The sequence below is a fragment of the Neofelis nebulosa genome, chromosome 7, assembly GCF_028018385.1.
Source record: "Neofelis nebulosa isolate mNeoNeb1 chromosome 7, mNeoNeb1.pri, whole genome shotgun sequence".
NCBI lineage: Eukaryota > Metazoa > Chordata > Mammalia > Carnivora > Felidae > Neofelis > Neofelis nebulosa.
Window position 1 is genome coordinate 48,171,615 of NC_080788.1, and position 12,785 is coordinate 48,184,399.

Below are 12,785 nucleotides of genomic sequence, written 5' to 3' on the forward strand. Positions count from 1 at the left end.
CAAAATGATGTACTAAAACCTACATAAATGACAGCAAATGCAAGCCTTTTACAAAACAGTAAAGAAGATTTGGTCTTTTGCCATGGTTACAACTTCACTGAAAGAATACGAATGGTGGCCTTAAGTTGGTAAATCCATCCAATTACATTCAGGAAGTAAACTAAAATTAAAAGATGAGACAGTAAATACATAGTTACTTCTGAAAATTTAATGCAAGTCAAAGGTAGAAAAATTGATGTTTAAAACCATGTGTTTTGGGGTGCCTGGGTGTCTCAGTTACTTAAGCAACAGATTTTTGCTTTCAGCTCAGGTCTTGATCTCAGGGTTGTGAGTTCAAGCCCCACACTGGGCTCTGCGCTGGGCTTGAAGGCTACTTAAAAAACATGTGTGGGGGCGCCTGGGTGGCTCAGTCAGTTGAGCGTCCGACTTCGGCTCAGGTCATGATTTTGCGGTCTGTTGAGTTCAAGCCCTGCGTCGGGCTCTGTGCTGACAGCTCAGAGCCTGGAGCCTGCTTCGGATTCTGTGTCTCCCTCTCTCTCTGCCCTTCCCCTGCTCGTGCTCTGTCTCTCTCTGTCTCAAAAATAAATTTAAAAAAACGTTAAAAAAAATTAAAAAAACAAAAAAAAAACAAAAAAAATGTGTGTGTGTGTGTGTGTGTGTGTGCGCGTGCAACCAGTATTCAAGAGGAAGGTTTTTTTCAGCTAAGGATAAAGTTTTGTTTATAAAATTTTCAGAAATATTTGTTTGCCTTCACGATCCACAAAGCACAGCAGGGAGGGAAATGAAGAATACTTTAGTAATGCTTTTGTGCTACTGCAGCAAGATACTACTTCTCATTCCTAAAAGATGACCTTCAATTTCTGCTCAAGGCAATGTTCTCCATAACCCAGTCAACTTGTGGTCACTTACCTCCATTACAATTTATTATATTAAGTATCTCCATTAAATTATTCAATTTATTATTTTAAAACAGTTTTAAGTATATGACATCATTATCTTGTTCAGTCTTTTTGAAAATAAGATGATAATCAAGATATAAATAGAAATGAGACTAACCTAATGCAACTGTTTATAGACCTACTTCTTTGGTAACCTTGATATACAGATGGAGGTCTAGAATTTCACAATTTTATTTTATAAACATCTATGATAAAATAAACTGTACTGCTGAGTATGATTTAAAATATTTTTAAAGTATCATTTAAAATACCTTTAAGTCTTTGAAATCCTATGGAAAAAGTGGTCAACAGTAAAATGCTGGTAAAATATTTTTAGTTGGCAATATTTCCTAAAGCAGGAACCCCATTCATTCTGACTTTGTTCTGAGTGAGTCTGGGTGAGTTAGCCATCATTTTCCCAGTAAAACCCCTAAAACCTTCAACCCAAAGAATCTGTAAAGATGAAATGCACAATTTAAATATATTTTTGCCCAAGAGCAAGGAACTAGACTTGGATTCTTGACCTCCTCAATTATTCATAACAAGAGAGAATAGATGGATACATATGACCTTATAAATTGTTCAGAGGTACTTTAGCAGAGAAGAGGAAGGAAAAAAATCACTATACTTTGATTTCACAGTAATTAAAAACAAATCTGTGTTTTCTATCAACTCATCAAACGAACACACTCAATTCTAAGTGGTGTTATCTATCCCCCCCTTGTCAGTCTCAAAGTGGAAAGACTTGAACTGTATTGATTTACCCAATTCTATATCCATACACAATATCAAATATCTTCGTTGTTTGGTATTCCTCCCACCTCTTTTTAATATATGAACCCGTGGTCTAGTTTCTTCCTCTGACTTTTTTCAAAACATCATTCCTCTTTGATCAGGTTGGCTTTCAATTCTCCTGCTGTCCCAGAAAAGCCTCTCAATATCTCCCTTGGATTGATGGGTGTGTATACGTTTATCAAGCTCAGCGAACTGTACATTTAAGGGAAAGATATTTATTGAGAATGTGAAGAAAATCTGACATATTCTAAACATTTAATGTATTTATTCCAGAAGTTTAGGAGTGGATCTAGCTGACTTCCCCTCAATTTCTCTCATCAGTCTGTCTTTTCAACTCAACAAAGCAGACATAATACATAAACTGTAACTATCAAAGCCATACCAGGAAAATTTGCTTTACAGTCTGCTGGATCCAAGTACAATCCCTGACTTTTCCATTTACTAGGCATATGACGACTCTGTTAAGACTGTTTCTTCCAAGGGGCAGCTGGGTGGCTCAGTGGGTTAAGCATCTGACTCTTGATTTTGGCTCAGGTCATGATCTCAGAGTTTGTGGGTTTGAGCCCTGCATCAGGCTCTGCACCAACATTGCGAAACCTGCTTGGGATTCTCTGTCTCCTTCTTTCTCTGCCCCTCCTCTGCTTGTGTTCTCTCTGTCACAAAAAATAAATAAACATTAAAAAAAAAGACGCTCTTCCTCAAAAAAATGGAGGTTGATAACAGTACATAACTTACAGCCTAAGTGAAAATGAAATGAGATGATACTTGCAAGGCACTTAGTGCAGTATCTGTCACATAGTAAACGCCCAATAAATGTAAGCTGTTTGAAACTTCAGAAAAGGCCTTTTCATTCTCATTGTCAGACAACTCATCTAACAATCTTGCCATTGAGTAAAATTGGGGAAGGCAGGTATCTGATGCTTAATGAAGCGACTGAATCTAAGTTGGATTTCCCATTTGTGGTACTGCTTCTTCCTCTCTGACTGGAATACTGATAACCTGCTGAAGCAATTATTTTCTGTGTTTAGAAATCCTCAGTAGGAATGACTAATTACTTACAGTAAATCATGTCATCTTTAAAAATCTAACCATAAAGTACATCTGGTTTATACTGTAAAGATAATCAGACTGCAAAAACATTTAAGTTCATGCCAAATCAATGTTGGTTTCCCCACTTTTATGAGAATACAAACCTAGAAAATAAAAAGGAAATAGTATCTTCATACTATGGGGGTGAAAAATACGATTTGAGGTAGTAGGCCAAGCATAGTTCAAGATGTATGACTTGAACGGAACATCTTTTTCTTTGCTTGAGTTTTCTCATTTGTGAAAATCCAGTAACACTGGCTCTGCCTACTTAAATGAGACAGCATACAAAAATGCCTGGAAATCTTGCATGTAGTAGTTCCTAAGTTTACAATTAACTATCCTCACAAAACCCTTTCCCTGCAAAGTTTCAGTGGGTTGTTTAAAAAGATTAAGGTAACACATGACAGCAAATATTATCATTATGCCATTAATTCTATCTGTTTCCCAATTTCCCAATTTCTATTCAAGAAGCATTTACCGAGTAACTACTCTGAGTGAGGAATCATACTTGGTCATTCACTTCCTCATCATGTTTCTTTTACTTGGCATTTTACATCGTATGTATAATAGGCATCAGCACCACAAATGATCAAGTTAAAGTCAACAAACAGATGAAGTTACCCCCCCTTACATACTTCTTTACATTTTATATCCACAGGCCTCAAGACATGTATTTGTATTGAAAACATAATAAATCTATGAACCTTTAAAAATACTGCATTATTTCCAAGCAGAAGATGTGGCCTTAAAAATAGTTCTGTAAAAGAAACTAACCTGAAAATCACATGTGAATTAAAGTCAGAATGAAAGCTTTAATTCTAACACAGTAAAGTTAGAGGCATTTAATTCTGGCCAGAAAAAAATGTATAAAAGCAAGACTGATAAAAATATTAGAATAGTTAGAAAAGAAGAAATATTAGTAAGGTGAACCAGTCACAAAGCTGGAAGTCTATCTGAGCATGATGATTCATTCAACAAGAATATATGCCCTGGAAGAGTTTCTCTAATGAACAAGAAGTTCATTGGAATAAAAATATAGTTGACCCTTGAATGGCATGGAGAGGGTGGGAGGGAATTGGGGCACCAACTACCTACATGGTCAAAAATCCGTGTATAACTTTTGATTCCCTAAGAACTTAACAGCTTTACTGTTAACAGAGGTAGACTTGCTGATAACACAGTCGATTAACACATTTTTATATGTATTATATTTTATTCTTATAATAAAGTAAGCTAGAGAAAAGAATATTTTATTGAGAAAATCGTGAGATTAAGTATTGTACTATAGTGACTGAAAGAGATCCACATATAAGTGGACTCAAACAACTGAAACCTGTGTTGTTCAAGGGTCAACTGTAACTAAATTACAGTGTAAGAAGTGTTAAACCACACTTAAAAAAAAATCCGCAGGTAAATTCTTAACAAATTTAAAACCCAGTAGTCATATGGCTCATTATAGCACAGACTTATTATAATGTGTTCTGACTTATATTTCCAAGATGATATACATGCAATAATTCAATTACTATTTCCCACTTACTCCTCTTAGTTTAAGGATTTCAACACCTATCATCTCTGCTTTTTCACTTTTCTCATTTTATTTAAAAGCTTTTTCTTTGTTTCCAATCTGAAAGTATCCAATTTGAATATACAAAATCATTCTACTTTTTTTCCTTTTATCAGTTAAGCTTCTTTTAATAAAAATTTTCTTTCCATCATAGTTTAAAGTAAAAAAATCAAGCTACAAACTGCATATTCATCATGGTAACTGTAATGCCTCAGGGGGAAAAACTGGAAGAAATACAAAAAGTGTTTAATAGCTTCATGTGAAAAGTTGGATTCTTATTGTTTTCCTTTTTATCATTTTTCAACTTTTCTAAAAGGAGTTTATATTATTTGAAAATTTTAAAATAATTTTATAGAATTTAAAAATAAGGGATTTTTTTTTTGAAAAAATGTAAGCTAAACTAAAAGCAATCGCTGAGCAAATAAATACAGAACTACTTCCAGTTTAACATACATTTAAATATTCTCTCTCAATTACATATAACTCAAATACAATTACAAAAAAACTTCAAGAAATTCAGTATCTTTTACTTCACTGACATTTCAGTGACTTAAATATTCCTCTTTTTAAAAATTTTAAATTTAAATTTAAAAAAATATTTTGTTTATCATTTTTGAGAGAGACTGTGCACAAGGGAGGGGTGGAGAGAAGGGGAGAAGCAGAGAAGGGGGAAGGGACAGAGAGGGAGACAGAGGATCCGAGGCAGGCTCTCTACTGTCAGCACAGTGCCTGATGGAACCATGGAATCAGGAACTCAGGAACCATGGAATCATGACCTGACCTAAAGTCAGATGCTTAACTGACTGAGCCACCCAGATACCTCTTAAATATTCTCTTAAATGAATTAAGAACACCAAATTTCTCCAAAGAACACATACAGATAGCCAAATATGTTTATTTATTTTTTGTGACAGAGAGAACACAAGCAGAGGAGGGGCAGAGAGAGAAGGATACAGATATGAAATTCTTAACATCATTAATCATCAAAGGAATGCAAATCAAAACCACAATTAGGTATCACCTCACAACTGTTAGGATGGCCATTACAGAAAACAAACAAAAAACAAAAAACAAAAAAAGTATAGGTGAGGATCTGGAGAAATTGGAACCTTGTACACTATAGGTGGGAATGTAAAATGGTGCAGCCACTGTGGAAAACAGTATGGAGGTTCCTCAAAAAAATTAAAAATAGAACTACCAGGGGCGCCTGGGTGGCGCAGTCGGTTAAGCGTCCGACTTCAGCCAGGTCACGATCTCGCGGTCCGTGAGTTCGAGCCCCGCGTCAGGCTCTGGGCTGATGGCTCGGAGCCTGGAGCCTGTTTCCAATTCTGTGTCTCCCTCTCTCTCTGCCCCTCCCCCGTTCATGCTCTGTCTCTCTCTGTCCCAAAAATAAATAAAAAACGTTGAAAAAAAATTAAAAAAAAAAAATTAAAATTAAAATTAAAAAAAAAAAAAATAGAACTACCATATGATCTAGCAATACCACTTCAAGTTATTTATCCGAAAGAACTAGAGACAGGATTTTGAAGAGATATTTGCACTTACTCTCATGTTCACTTCAGCATTATTCACAATAGCTAAGAGATAACAAATATCCATCAGTGGATGAACAGATAAAGAAAATGCAGTATATTCATCCAATGGAATATTATTCAGCCTTAAAAAACAAAGGTCTTTTCTTATGTTACAACATAGATGAACCTTATGCTAAGTGAAATAAGTGACTCACAGAAAAGACAAATACTGCATGAATCCATTTATATGAGATATAAAGTAACCAAATTCACAAATACAGGAAGTAGAATGATGGTTGCCAATGGCCAGGGGAAGGAATGGGGTGTTGTTTAATGGGTACAGAGTTTCAGTCATGCGTGATGAAAAAGTTCTAGAGATCTGCTATGCAACAACGAGCATATAGTTAACAGTACTGTACAGTACACTTGAAAGTTTGCTAAGAGAGTATATCTAATGTTAACTATGGGTTTGGTTTTTTTTTACCACAATTAAAAGAAAAAAGAACACCTAATAACTTGTAAGGAAAAATATTCATATGTAAATAACCCCATCCTATGGGGGGCGAAATCACTGTTTTCTGAACATAAAGAAAAGTGATAACCATTTCTTAGATCTTTTTATTTCTGTAAGAATGATCTGTTTTCATTCCTTAATTTTATCTTTGAAGAGATCTTCCTACTTGTGTTTCCCTTTCTCCACGGCCACCTGATGAGCTACAACTGAGTCAGACTTGTAACCAGCTAGGGATTCATTTTATTTTATTTTATCCCTTGCCATAAAATAAGGTAAAAGGCATTTTTGTAATTACATCAAGTAAATGCCACACAGGCAAGGGTTGGAAAATGGCAATTAAAGTTACAATATAAAATACACTGCAAACATAGCAGATCCTATGGGCCCCAATCCAAGACTTACAACAAAATGTATTCAGTAAACTTTTGATGTAATAGCCATGTCTTCTTCTTGTGTCACCCAAAATAACTTTAATGAATATGAAGAAAGACAGTACGCTAGTAATGGGATTAAGTAAAACAATAAATGGATTTTAACAAAAGTGAAAGGCAGCATTCTTCATACAAACTAAATGGCTACTATAAATTTTGAAAGACCATTTTCTTTAAAAATTACCCCCAAAAACACCCTCAATTACTTTTGCTTATGTATAAGTGATGTCTTTTGTATTTAACTCCAACAGTTGCCAAAATAAGCCCATTTACATGTGATGCCTGTCAACTAGCAAATTTACATTTGGATTTTGTTGGCTTTGGACCCTGCATTCTGTTCTCTTCTTTGTGCCATTGTTGTTTTTAGGTTTGGCAGTACCTCTAGATCTTTGTTTAACTTAGTTCCTTTGTCTAACTTCTGCAGTATATACACATTATAAAATTAGCATGAAACAACATTTCAGTTTCCATCACCACAATTAATTCCTACCATGGCAGAAGTCTTGCAAATTATGCTGATGTGAACCCAAAAAGAAAACACACACACACACACACACACACACACACACACACACACACACACACAGAAACACACACACACAGAAACACAGCACCTGATTTCTCCACCTAAAGATATAAAAGCAAATAAGAGAAAGAACTATTTGGTTCAATGGTACACACAGAAGATTAATCATGAAGATCACATACAATTTTAATGTATTAAAAGTTAAGTAATCAGAGATGACCCCAACAGTCAGAGCTAAATTTGTTTGGCTGCCAAAAAGCCCATCTTTCTCTTCACCTTTGTTTTCTTCCAATGTATTTTTAGCTCTGTCTAATACAAAAGTACTTTATGTCAGGTAGAGTCTCCTGCCTCAAATACATCATGTAACTGTGAAAATGATAGCTTAATTTGTTAAAGTTAATACTTGAAAGACTCAGGATAGATTCACCTAAATGGATCATGCAGTGGATCAATAATTTAAATACCACTTACGAAACACTGTGAATTTGATCTTCAGTACTTTATGGTGAAACTTGAAAATTTGTATGGATATCCTACCTACACATAAGCAGAGAACTTGACTGTAATAACTTTTATAATACACATTTATATTATCATGAATATAGTTTCCTTCATATTCATAATATGAGTAAGTTAATTATCCTAAATGCAATTTTTCATCCTAATCAAGGCACGAATTTCATTAGGAAAATTCAAAAGACTTTTCCCAGCTATGAACTATTTTCTTGTACTTACATCTGATTGTGAGATATTCTCGATGTTCTGAGAACTCACAGCCCTTCAAAAATAAATCAATCATTGGGCTAAGACTTTATATGAAAGGGCTTTTATCCCCCACTGAATACAAACCTAAAAACAGCTGTTCTTTCATTTGAAGGTTGAGCTCTTATTCATATCACTTCTGGAGGGGAGAAAAGCCAGTAAAGCTATTTTTCAGAAAGTCAAACTCAGTTCCTATGGAACTCCTTTCCATCTGTTCCCTGACATTTCAGTCAGGTTATGCACTTGCCAAAGAGCTCTCTTTGAATACTGAATCCACTGGTAAAGACAAATGGGGGAAGAATCAATTTGTTACTAAATATCATTAATTTAAAATATGAAAAGCTATCATGCATTATGTCAAAATAGGCTCTACAATCAAATATACAGTCCGTGTTATAAACAAAATCAGGAATGTAGAGTGAACAAGAAATTAATGGTTCAGAATTTTTTGCTACTTACTTGCACTAAAAATTTATTCTATGAAGGACAGATAATAAATAAGAACTGATACAATCACATTTTCATGGAGAAAAGAGTGCATCTTATAAGAAAATAAGGCTCCTAAAAGGAGCCTGGGAATCATAGTGCAAGGAACTTTTAAAAAAGTATTTTAATAATAAAAGTTTCATTCAGGGAATAAAGTGAGAAGAGATACTCATGCATTTCATGTTTCCATATTTATTGGAGAAGTTGATCAAGAAAGATACAATTTTTTAAGCAGAAGTTAAAGATACTAGATCAAAAAGTAATAAAGATAATTGATACAAAGAAATAACTAAGTCTGAATGACAACTAACCATGACTTCACAATCTCAAAGAACTGTGACTACTTAGTGATCAGTAACTACTGTGTCAGGAGGAAGGCAGATTAATAACTCTACTTGTCCTTAAGAAGGTGCAAAAGAAAGCCTGAAACTGTACAGATTAATTGGTTCATGATTCTTATAAAGCTGGTCTGGAACAAAGAAAGTCCACTGATTCAATAATCAAGCATAATCCACAGACAGCCAGGGAACAAAGTTTATTGAGGTGGGGATGGGGAAGGACAGGAAGGAGAAAGACACAAGACCAATCTCTCTTAGATTTCCTCCTGAGGGGTAAGTATAATGTCAAAAGTAACTCTTGGGCTTAATTTATTTATTCTTTATTCTTTTCTTTCCCCCAGCATGATAAGTGTACTCTTTAATCCCCATTCCCTATTTCCCCCTTCCCTCCACCCACCTCCTTTTTGGTAACTACCAGTTTATTCTCTGTGGTTAAGAGTTTATTTCTTGGTTTCTCGCTCTCTCTCTTGCACACAATTTTCCTTTGTTCATTCGGTTTGTTTCTTAAATTCCACATATGAGTGAGATCATATAGTATTTGTCTTTCTCTGACTGACTTCACTTAGCATTATACTCTCTAGCTCCAAGCATATTGTTTCAAATGGCAAGAATTCATTCTTTTTCATGGCTGAGTAATATTCCATTGTGTATGTATATATGTATGTATACAAATGCATGTATGCGCGCACACGCGCGCGCGCGCGCGCACACACACACACACACACACACACACACACACACTACATCTTTATCCATTTATCTGTCAATGGCCCCTTGGGATGCTTCCACTGTTTGAGTACTGTAAATAATGCTGCAATATTTTTCTTTTTGAAGACTTTAAAAATATTCTATGATATGGACTGTTCAAAGCAACAGTAAAACAAAAGCCTAAGTTATGATTGTATAAAGGATATTTCTTGTCATGCTTCAAGGCCTGACAGACAACAAAACCAAGGAGGGTAAAAACATTTGCTGAAATAGATGGAGAAGTATAAATGGATTCTGCACTGATCAGAAAAGATGCATAATCTGGACAGGGAAACCAACTTTAATGGCTAGGTGTACAAAAAACAGTGCAGTAACTCTGGCTAACAAAATGCTAAGGTGACTGCTTGAATATTTCATAGAGCCTCCTAAATGAGGTAAAGTAACACATGAGTTTCAATATGGGCAAATATGTAAGAAAAAAACCCTCAAAGTCTGTTTACATGGTATTAGTCATTAGTGAACTCTCCATGAAATCATCAATTACCCAGAGAGGTGAACATGAATAGGTCCACTCAACCCTAACATACTAGAAGACAGTCTACAATGTACTTTGAGACATCTTAATTAAAATAAAAAGGACTAAATAATTTTAGATAAATTTTTGTGAATTAAAGATCCAGAACAAACATAAAATCATACCAAGTAGTCTGGCCTAAACACTGAAGCTGGTTATACGTGTGTCAGGAACATAGGAGGGTGAGGGTAGGCAATCATTTAACAATTAAGAGCTAGGCAAGGTACTTCACCACAGAAATCATAGAATATGGAGTACATTTTCCTCTTTCCTTGTTCACACATTGGAAAACACACACACAAACACACACACACACACACACCACGCCAGAAAGGCTAAATCACTTACTCAGTGTCCTAACTCTCAATGTACTGTAGAATACAAGACATACGCACACTTGCATATATCCAAGGAGCCACTGTACTTTAATACAATTCTAGGTTTTACCTCCTGGTCTTCAATATACTGAACGACTAGCTAAAGAAAACTATGAATCTTCCTAATCTTCCTTTCCCTTGCTCCTAAAGTAGCAGTTTCCAATGAAAGGTAACAAAATTACTTCTTTAAAAGAATGAAAATATTTTAGATAAACTCCATGGTGTGTCTTTTTTATTTCCATACAAGTTATATTTTAATTATCCTTTCCTAATTAAGGGACGGACATGCTTTGGCAAGAAGGCAGACATGAAAGTAGATTTTTATGTAGGTGATATAGCTCTAGAGAGCTGAAACAGTAGATCCCCCAAACTCAAACTGTGAGTAAAGCAAAATAGTACTCAAGACACTTTTCTGTTATTAACAGCTTTCCCCACACTAGTTTCCTAATCAGACATTGTGAGTTAATAGCTATTAACCCCTTCCCAATAAAATTAAAATGTAAATTTTTCATTAATTTTGGTTTTGCTTGAATGCATAATGTAATATTAATTCATTTTAAAGACTATACCATTTTGTAATAGACATTCCTTTCCCCTAAAAATCTACCAATGTGTTTTAAGCATGGCTTATTACAGGGGTGTGTGGCTGGTTCAGTTGCTAGAGCATGTGACTCTTGATTTCAGGGTCATGAGTTTGAGCCCCACAATGGGTGTAGAGATAATTTATAAATTTATAAACATGGCTTGTATCTTATTACACTGTTGACAGTGATATACCATATGATTTGGTTCAATAACATGTGTTTAACACTATAAAGTCCTTTCTAAATAAGGAATACTGACTTTCTGCCATGTCTATTTAAATTACAGGCATATTCACATGTGTGAGAAGAGACAGCACAAGGAAGAGATCAACTACATATTCATAAGAATGAGGGGGAAAATGCATTCAACCTTTCAGTTAATTTGTCCATTAAAAGCAAGGGTACTTCTTGCAGCATCAGAAAAACAAAGAAATAGAGAACACATGTACCTAAAATATTAAACAATCTTCCAAAGCAGTCAGAATTGCTACCAAGACCCAACATGATCATAAGACAATGACAATGTGGACTGCCTCTTTATCTGTCTCTCCTTTAATTCATTCCCACACTGGATTCTTTGACCCTTCCACTGCCCTCCCAAGCACCTTACAGTCAGGTAGCCTGTACTATTCCTTAAAATCTACAGAGGAAGTCATTTTCTAAACTATTTTGTTTTTATTACTTTACATTTTATCACCTCACAGCCATCAATTTAAGAAAATGATCATGCTGTAAAGTTTTACTTCTTTGTCCATGGAGAAACAATTGACTTCTTCCCTTAATTAACTGACCTCTCCTCTTAATTAAACCACATGATCCCAATAGTCAAGTTATTTTCAGCTGCCCAAATCCTATGACTTACTATAAGTAAAGCCTAAAAACATTCTTCCACAGACTGAAAGTGATATAGGGCTTCCTGCTTTCTTTCCTCTGCACCATTTAAAAGTCTTTCTGACACGTGACACCAAGAAGGAACACAAGCAATAAAAGAAAAAGTAGGTAAACTGGACATCATAAAAATAAAAAATTGAAAAGACAACAGAATCCTATCTCTGATAAGGGACTTGTATCTAGAATATACAAAAAACTATGATAACTCAATAAAAAATTATTAAATGGGCAAATGATCTAAAAAGATAGTTCTCCAAAGAAGACAACACAGATAGCCAATAAGCCCATGAAAAGATGTTCAAAATCATTATTAGCTATTAGGGAAATGCAAATCACAGCCACTAAAATGGCTATAATCAAACAGGCAGATAATCACAATTGTTGGCCAGGATTTGGAGAAATTGGAACCTTCATACTTGGGTCAGTGATACTGTAAAATGGTGCCAGGCACTTTGGAAAATACTCTGACAGTTCCTCAAAATATTACAGATGGAATTACCATAACCCAACAATTCTACCCCCAGGTAAATGCAAGGACTAGGTAAATGTCAAATTACAAAATACAGTCAGCCTGCCGTTTAAAAGAGCTCCTTTCCAACTCTTTTATTCCATTCCTATTATTTCCCTAACCCAGGTCTTTATCTACATAAAAATGCCTTCATCACCCTCAACACTGGTCTATTTAATCCAT

General features: G+C 35.0%; 1 protein-coding gene and 1 long non-coding RNA gene across 13 annotated transcripts in view; one reads left to right on the top strand and one right to left on the bottom strand.

Annotated features, from left to right (window-relative positions):
- The window catches only part of LOC131516510 (uncharacterized), a 32,629-nt gene extending 20,949 nt beyond the window's left edge, over positions 1-11,680 (top strand). The window contains exon 2 of the long non-coding RNA XR_009264120.1: positions 11,490-11,680. This is a non-coding gene — a long non-coding RNA (uncharacterized LOC131516510). The remainder of the gene's footprint in view (positions 1-11,489) is intronic.
- The window catches only part of TCF12 (transcription factor 12), a 379,898-nt gene that overhangs the window by 240,660 nt on the left and 126,453 nt on the right, over positions 1-12,785 (bottom strand). The window lies entirely within an intron of this gene.